Raw genomic sequence first — 9,489 nt, 5'->3', positions numbered from 1 at the left:
TCGACAGCTGTATGCTGTTTACTTGTCTTTTCCCGCACATAGATTTACAGCATCTCTAAAATGATTTGATTGTCACACAGTATACTCCGCAACCAAAATATAGCATTGTTTATGAGGCTTCTGAGGCAGGCCGAAGTGGCCGAAACACGTGTCAAGCCATCATATTAATAAAAGCAGAAGTTTGAAATGAGCACCTTGGTTTTCTTGGACATTTCCACTGGTTATTGGTTATCGTTTTCTGGATTTGACCCTCCTGTTTTCATCCAGTTCTATAAACGGCACCTAAAATTGCCGAGTAATGTGGCACTAAGGGTGATTCTATTAAACTTAGGCGCGCTTTACAGAATCATGCTAAGTGGCACCTAAAATGAACTTAGGAACCGGAAGGTGTCCTAACCTTAGGCGTAACCTATTTATGCCAAGGTTTTCTTGGCTTAATTGAATGCGCCTAGGACAGGCACCTACCTTAAAAAAAACCATATCCATGATCCATCCCCTAACCATGTAGGTACCTTGGACTAGGCGCCTACTTCAATATGGTAGACTCCTACCAAGTTAGGCACCTACCATCCATTTAAGTACAATTAAGATCAATTATGAGTTAATTGCCAATTATCTGTGCCAATTAAGTCTTTTAAATAAGACACCTAGGTGTGCCGATCTAGTCGCCTAAGTTTAGACACCATTTATAGAATCTGGGCCTAAAAGCTCACGTGCTAATCAGTGTGCAGCAATGCTCATGCTATTGGGTACCATGAACACATGCAAAAACTACCATGGGATACCCAAGTGCACCCTGTGGTAGTATATTTTAACCTGTGGTAAGCAAGTGCTAATGCTTACCTCATCTTTGTAAAAGGGCCCTTAAGTTTGTGGTCATAATCCAGTAGTCTACATACAGCTGTAGACCATATTTTCTTCCACTCGACTTCTTTTATATTCATAATCACAGAAACGGGAAACACAAATAAACACACACCCCTAGGTAGATTTGTTTGAACGAGATGTTGATTAATGTAATTTTGAGTTGTACATCTTGTGTTTTGAGTTTGGTGGAACTGGTGATTTATAAACCACATGACACCTCAGTCTGAGTCATTGCATTACAGTACAAATAAAAATAATTAAAAAAAAAATAGTCACCATCATACAAGCGTAAAAGAAAAAAAATGAGAATCTAGATATTTACAGAAAAATCACAAATATTTACAGAAAAATACAGGTGTCTCAACATATACATTTTACAGCAGTTCACAAGGAAAAAAACATAAAATTAAGACATTGGTATAAATTAAATATACATGAATGCTCAAGTAATACAAGACTTTGCTGGGGATTTCTGGTATGCTTGTCACATGCAGGTCATGGTGTAAGATATGCAATTTTTTTTTTTTCTCCTGCAGTGGAAACTGTGAACAGTAAAAACCACAGAGTCTATCACCACAAAATGTACAAACCAGATTTTGTAAGTGAGAATCACGAAAGAAAGAAGAGGCAACGGGCAAATGATGTCTTATACACGTGTGCATTTTTGTGCATACAAGTTCATGCCTTTACAGCTCCACAGTCCTCTGGGATGTACACTTAAGTATAAGTTTCCAACTTTCAAAAGACATATTAAAACACAGCCTTCGTCTTGTATTTTGGTCTACAAAAAAGTGTGCAACACAGATGTTTCAGGAAATACTTTGCCGGCCTAGAACTGGAGTGAACTTATAGTGTTGGTCTTTTCCTTCAGGTTAAAGAAAACAAAATATCTCAAGAGGGCTTTACCATCTTGCAGTGGCTAATCTACAGCTGCCTGATCAACATCCCAACTATACAGAGGTGTAACAAAAGTTCTCAGCCTCAGATGGAGTGGTATGTGAGCTTTGGTTTGGGGGACCGGGGGACCCCCCCACCCCGTACAGTGAAAACTCCCATTTTCCTTCCCGTTTTTGGTCTTTGGGAGTTTTCAGTGTAGTTGGGGCATAAGGAGGGAAGGCCTCAAAGCGGTGGCACACATTTTTCCTGCACGCAAATGTTGGCGTGGTATTGTCGGTGTGCTGTTGTTATCCGTGGTTTAGACATGTCACTGTGAGCTTTAGGATCATATGGCCTGTTTCCTTTCTTCAGACCTGCGATGTGATTTCATATGCTTCCATACATCATCATCCAATGCTGATCCATCATATACTGCAACTAGCAAAGAACTCAGTTTTCTCCATTCCACTACAGCTATGAGTATTTTCCATTTTTACACCTCTAGAAAACAGATAGTCAGGATCCAGATATGCATAAATGCTCAACACCACTATCTAGATTTTGCAGTTAGCGCCTTTGCTATCCATACAGCTGCAAAACATTGCCACTATCTGGATAGCAAATCTACATACAAAGGACAATTGATTTTTCTGACCTACTCAAAGACTGTCCTGGAACCGCCCCAGATACAAAATAAGTACAGTAGACTCTCAGTTAACTGGCACCCATGGGATTGTTAGATGCCAGATAAATGTAGTTTCTGGTTGCTTGAGAGTTGCTATTAAAAAGAGGCTATTAAAAATACTATACCCCAAACTATGCCATACCATAAACTTGTTCCAGATAAACTACCAGACATATGGTAGGCAAAGCTTGAGTGTACTGAGGTGTGGCATGCCAAGTTTACACTAAAATTTCCCCCAGAAATTGATTTTATTTTCATTTTTATTTAAAGTATTACAGTATTTCTTTGATTTTTTTTTTTTAGTTGGTTGCTTAGGAGTTCTGGTTGCTTGTGTTCCAGTTAACAGAGAGTCTACTGTACCTGTATATAACACGTAAACCATTTTGATTGAAAACTACAGAAGGCAGTATATCAGATCCCATCTCCATTGAATAGAGCTGTAGCAGGTAGAGGAAATATTCGGCAGCACTATCCAGACAGTGCTGCTGCATATCATACTCACCAGGTCGTAGCCAGTAGCAGGTCCTGGTAACCAGGTAAGATCTTTTGAATCTCAATTCATTACGTTTTAGGCTGAAAACCTGCAGTGGCATAGTGAGGGTGAGAGGTGCCTGGGGCGGTGATGTCCTCCCCACTCCTTTCCCGATCCCCCCCTGCCGCACGCTCTTCCCTCATACCTCTAGTTATTAACCACTGAAAGCAACAAGCTCCTTGTGATCCTGCTGTCTCTCCCACTGATGTCACTTCCTTTGCGTGGCACTTGGAAATGACATCAGCAGGAGAGGCAAGTTGTTGCTCGTGGTGGTGAACAACTAGAGGGAAGGGGGGGGCATGCAAGTAGTGAGGGGAGGAGTGGAAAGAAGCAGAGGTGGAGAGGAGAAGGGGTGGCAATGCCCCCACCAACATGGTGCCTGGGGCAGATCGCCCTCCCCCCTTTTTTAGGCTCTCAGTAATTATAGATTCTTAAATGTAGGCACTCAGCAAAGGGAAATATGTATAAATGGAAATTTATGCACTTAATTCCTTAAGTTAGGCATCTAATTTTTTGAAGATCTATCCTAATATTACTTTTGTTAAACTGAGATCTTTGCTATATAATGCTGTTGCATGATTGACCAGCAGGGTACATTCAGGGTACTGACTCGCACTTACATTTTATTAAATACTCCTTATCAATACAGACTTAAGATACAGAAAAATCACTCTTGTTTTGTTCTGGTCCCCATCATGTTATTAGATAACAACTGACAGATTTTCTGATATATTTCTGGAAAACATCAGATAGTATTGAAACTGTGCAGTAAATGATCTTGGGAGTCATAGGGAAAGCAGAAAAGTCTAAATCTTTGTTAGTTGAAAGTCTAAGAGCAGCAACTCACAGATAAAAGAAATATAATTTTTTTTTTTGTAAAGTAATTAGTAGATCTAGAGGACCAATACAATATATAAGTATGGAATAACTGAGTTTAAAATATTCAGTTCATAATGCTGCACTATTTATGGCATGGATGAAGAGCAGTGGCCAGACACCTCGTTTTGTGAAGTATGGCTAATATTTAGGAATAAAGGATCGCTTTTAATAAGGCTGTTTTTTTTGTAATGATTATCAGCTACTTAATAATGCTATGTTTCTATAATTAAAATAAATTATATATATTTGAGTTCTAGATTATAAAGTTAAGTCTCTATTTTCAGGGTAGATGGGACTAGCTAGACCTGAGGTAATTGAGATCACAGTATTTTTCATTCTCCAGCCTGATGAGCAACGAGTCATTGGCGGAATACAGTCATATGCATCCTGCATTTCTGTCATTCAATAAGTCCTATTAAAAAAAAGAAAAAAAATATCTTGAACTGTGATTTGCCCCTCACTTTTTTCAGATCCTTTGGCCATAGTACACTATCTAATGGCAATCTATTCAACAGGTAGAACAAGGCCAAAAAAGAAAATCCAACAAATCTGCATTAAAGATGCGGTGAACCAAAAACAAAGAGGCCGTTTTACTAAGGCACGCTAGCCATTTGAGCACGCACTAAATATTAGTGCATGTTAAATGCTGACACGTCCATTGGAGTCTATGGATGTGTTAGTATTTAGCGTGCCCTATTTAATGAGCGCCTTAGTAAAAGGACCACCAAAGAAAGGTACTGCAGACAGGTGTACAAAGACGCAGGCAAAGTTTATTTTAAACACAGATTGTTGCGTACAGATAGACCACTTTATACAAAATATGGGGCCCAACACAGTCCGAGTTTCGAACAACACGTCTTCTTCAGGGGTCCCATAAAATGGTGGTGACAAAGGACACGCAACAAATGTGCCTGATCTGTATGCTGTGTAATTTTGGGATGATAATGTAGCGCTGAAGAAAACTAAAGCAGTATAAGGCCTTCATCTTTGTACACCTGTCTGCAGTACATTTTTTTTTGTTAATGTATTGAACAGAAAACAATCCCTGGTACATAACTGGTAGCTACAATGTATCCTGTTTGTTAGAGCTCAGAAAAAAAGGCTTTGAGAGACCAGACTAGAGCGTTGCCCCCAACAGCAGAAATCTCTCCTTTTTCAAATCACAGCACTTTAAATGTATCATCTTTGACAGCAACTTTTTCTGCATCAAAAAATATTTAGAAATCAACTTATCTGAGCTGGAGGAAAGCAGATTGTAAACAAGTTTCAAGTTTATTAAAATGTGCTATACCGCTTACATATTATCTAAGTGTTGTACTTAATTAAAAAGTCTAAAATATAAAATCGATTGGGGTATCACAAAAACAGGACATACAAGCGAAGTTGAGGAGAGGTGGGAGTGGAAATACAATTTGTCTCTGCAGTGCTCAGGTTTTGTGCCTCACTGGCGGGTTCTAGTTTGGTTTGTCAAGACATTTATGTCATCCCACATTTGTAAAGGTTATATATTCAATCTCTTGGATCCCCGAGGAAGACGTGTTTTGCCGAACACGGCCTGTGTTGGGTTCTCCATGACAAATGTGGACATTGTATTTTAAAAGGATTAACTGAATAAAAGAAGCGTCAAGAACTTTGGATTTCCATAGTTTTGTTTATTCGTGTGATAGGAAAGAAAAACATTTAAGGGGAGATACAAAAGGAGAGGGGTTTAGAGACCTGCCAGGAAGGTAATATGTATGACGTTATTAACAATCGAAGGCATCCTTAAAAAGAAATGCTTTCAGGTTTGATTTAAATTTAGAGAGGGAAGAGTCTTCGTTGAGATAGGATGGCATATTGTTCCATAACGTTGGAGCAGTGACACTGAAAATTGATTTCCTAGCCAAATCATAAACTTATGTGATGGGTTGAAGGGATTTCTAATAAGTTTTGGTTACAGGAACACAGGGATCGAGATGGAGCCCAAACGATAAAATTACTAGAACATCGTTACACCTAAATGGTCATGATTACCCGATTTGTAAAACTATAAAAATATTAGGAGTAACATTAGATATCCATTTGTCCATGGCTGAACACACAAATTTAGTGGTGAAGAAGTGCTTTTTTGCACTATGGAAATTAAAGACCATTAAAAAATATTTTGACCCTTTATCTTTTAGATTATTGGTGCAGTCTTTGGTTCTATCTATATTGGACTATTGCAATATCGTTTACTTGGGTGTACTTAAAAAAACTGTGAGACAATTAAGAATAGTACAGAACATAAGAATTGCCGCTGCTGGATCAGACCAGTGGTCCATCCTGCCCAGCAGTCCGCTCACGTGGTGGCCCTCAGGTTAAAGACCAGTGCTCTAAATGAGTCCAGCCTCACCTTCGTACATTTCAGTTTAGCAGGAACTTGTTCAACTTTGTCTTGAAACTCTGGAGGTGTTTTCCCCTATAACAGATTCCGGAAGAGCATTCCGGTTTTACACCACTCTTTGGGTGAAGAAGAATTTCCGTATATTTGTATGAAATCTAACCCCTTTCAACTTTAGAGAGTGCCCTCTCATTCTCCCTACCTTGGAAAGGATGAACAGTCTGTCTTTACCTACTAAGTCTACACGGCTGTCCATTTAATATTTGGACAGATGAAAAGCGATCATCTTAGTCCCTACTATAGATTGCTGCACTGGTTGCCAATGGAGGCACAAATAATGTTTAAGTTCTCTTGCATTTGCTTTAAGTTGGTTTGGTGAATAGCTCCTACCTATCTCTTACTTAATTTTGTGCTATATAGCCCTACAAGGATAACCAGAAATTGTAATTTATTTGCCTATCCAAGGATCACCGGTTGTAAATACAGGTCATTTTTGGATAGAACTTTCATGTTTCAAGCAAGTAAACACCAATGGAGCCAGGTTGACCTATGGCACATTTGTTTAACAGATCTATTTCCTAAACAGAAGTCATACTAAATTTAATAATTGTATTCTGACTATTCTTGAGAAATATGTTGTACTTTTACTATTTGTATTTTGTAATTCGCTGATTGTCCAGCTCTCTTCAGTGTAAACTGCCTAGAAATCGTCTGATTGTGGCGGTATAGATAAAGTTATGTTGTTATCTATTGATGAATCCCGGGGTTTGTGTCATTTTAGTTTTAAATGTTAGTAGAATTTTATAAGTCAGGCAATGTGATATGGTTAACCAGTGTGCCTTAATTAGGGGTGCTTTTACGAAGGCGCACTAACCGATTTAGCGTGTGGTAAATGCTAAGGCACCCGTAGAATATAATGGGTGCCTTAGAATTTAGTATGCGCTAAATCAGTTAGCGTGCCATAGTAAAAGGAGCCTTAAGAGAGGGGTAATGTGATCGTCTCACTGGTCTCACTGTTTATGTCTTCTTTATGCCTAAGAATGGTTAAAGAAGACATAAAGATGGGAGTGGTTCCTGGGGACTGGAGAAGAGTGGATGTGGTCCCTATTCGCATAAGTGGTCCCAGGGATGAAGCGGGAAACTTCGGTTGTTGGAAAAATAACGGGTTGCTGACAGAAAGAATAGTGAGTTTCCTAGAATCTAATGGGTTTACAGGATCCGAGGCAACATGGCTTTACTACATTACATTACATTAGTGATTTCTATTCCGCTATTACCTTGCAGTTCAAGGCGGATTACAAAGAATTGTCATGATGTTGAGAAAGACATAAGGCGAATTATTTAAGAATTGTCATGATATTAGGAAATACATTAGTTTGAACATTTTTGATTTGCTAAGGAGTAGATAGTAATTGTAGGTGAAGCTTGAGACTGATCTGGTTGCGTTCTATAGGTTTTATGTATTTTTTGAAGAGTAGAGTTTTTGTTTCTTTTTTGAAGGTAAATCGTGCCAAATGAACCTGATTGAATTTTTTGATTGGGTGACCAGAGAACTGGATTGAGGACATATGCTAGGTGTAATTTACTTAGATTTGAGCAAGGCCTTTGACACGGTTCCTCATAGGAGGCTCTTGAACAAACTTGAAGGGGTGAAGCTAAGACCCAAAGTGGAGAACTGGATTAGAAACTGGTTGACGGACAAACGCCAGAGGGTGGTGGTTAATGGAAGTCGCTTGGAGGAAGGAAAGGTGAGTAGTGGAGTTCCTCAGGGATCGGTGCTGGGGCCAATCCTGTTCAATACATTTGTGAGTGACATTGCTGAAGGGTTAGAAGGAAAAGTTTGCCTTTTTGCAGATGATACCAAGATTTGTAACAGTAGACACTGAAGAGGGAGTGGAAAATATGAAAAAGGATCTGCAAAAGTTAGAGGAATGGTCTAATGTCTGGCAACTAAAATTCAATGTGAAGAAATGCAGAGTAATGCATTTGGGGATTAATAATCAGAAGGAGCCATTTATGCTGGGAGGGGAGAGGCTGATATGCACGGATGGGGAGAGGGACCTTGGGGTGATAGTGTCCGAAGATCTAAAGGTGAAAAAATAGTGTGACAAGGCGGTGGCTGCTGCCAGAAGGATGGTGGACTATACAAAGAGAGGTGTAACCAGTAGAAGAACGAAGGTATTGATGCCCCTGTACAGGTCGTTGGTAAAGCCCTACTTGGAGTATTGTGTTCAGTTTTGGAGACCCTATCTGGCGAAGGACACAAAAAGGCTTGAAGCTGTCCAGAGGAGGGCAACGAAAATGATAGGTTTGCGACAAAAGACGTATGAGGAGAGACTGGAAGCCCTAAATACGTATACCTTAGAGGAAAGGAGGGACAGGGGAGATATGATTCAGTCGTTCAAATACTTGAAAGGTATTAATGTAGAACAAAATCTTTTCCAGCGAAAGGAAAATGATAAAACCAGAGGACATAATTTGAGGTTGAGGGGTGGGAGACTCAAGAGCAATGTAAGGAAATTCTTCTTTATGGAGAGGATGGTGGATGCCTGGAAAGCGCTCCTGAGAGAGGTGGTAGAGAGGAAAATGGTGACGGAGTTCAAAAAAGCATGGGATGAACACAGAGGATCTAAAATCAGAAAATAATAGTAAATATTGAAGAACTAAGGCCAGGACTGGGCAGACTTGCACGGTCTGTGTCTGTATATGGCTATTTGGGGGAGGATGGGCTGAGGAGGGTTTAAATGGCTGGGAGGGTGTAGATGGACTGGAGTGAGCTTTGACGGAGACTTCAGTAGTTGGAACCTACGAACAGTATCGGGCAAAGCTTTAGATTCTTGGCCAGAAATAGCTAAGGAGAAGAAGAAAAAACAACAACAAATTTTTAGATTGAATCAGGTTGGGCAGACTAGATGGGCCATTTGGGTCTTTATCTGCTGTCATCTACTATGTTACTAAAAAGAATAAGACTAGCATTTTGAAAAATCAGTGCCGGGTTTTCTGAAGCAGCAAGATGTGAAATGCATCAAAACCCATTTACAACCTGCTTTGCACCCGCTCAGATAAGCTGATTTCTAAATATATTTTTTGGGATGCAGAAAAAGTTGCTGTCAAAGATGAACATTTAAAGTGCTGTGATTGAAAAGGGAGAGATTTCTGCTGTTGGGGCAACACTCTAGTCTGGTCTCTCAAAGCCTTTTTTTGAGCACTAACAGGATACATTGTAGCTACTAGTTATGTATTAGGGATTGTTTTCTGTTCAATACATTGTATTTCATTATCCATGGT

The sequence above is a fragment of the Geotrypetes seraphini genome, chromosome 13, assembly GCF_902459505.1.
Source record: "Geotrypetes seraphini chromosome 13, aGeoSer1.1, whole genome shotgun sequence".
Lineage (NCBI taxonomy): Eukaryota > Metazoa > Chordata > Amphibia > Gymnophiona > Dermophiidae > Geotrypetes > Geotrypetes seraphini.
The sequence above is the reverse complement of the archived record's forward strand: the minus strand, read 5'-3'. Positions refer to the sequence as shown.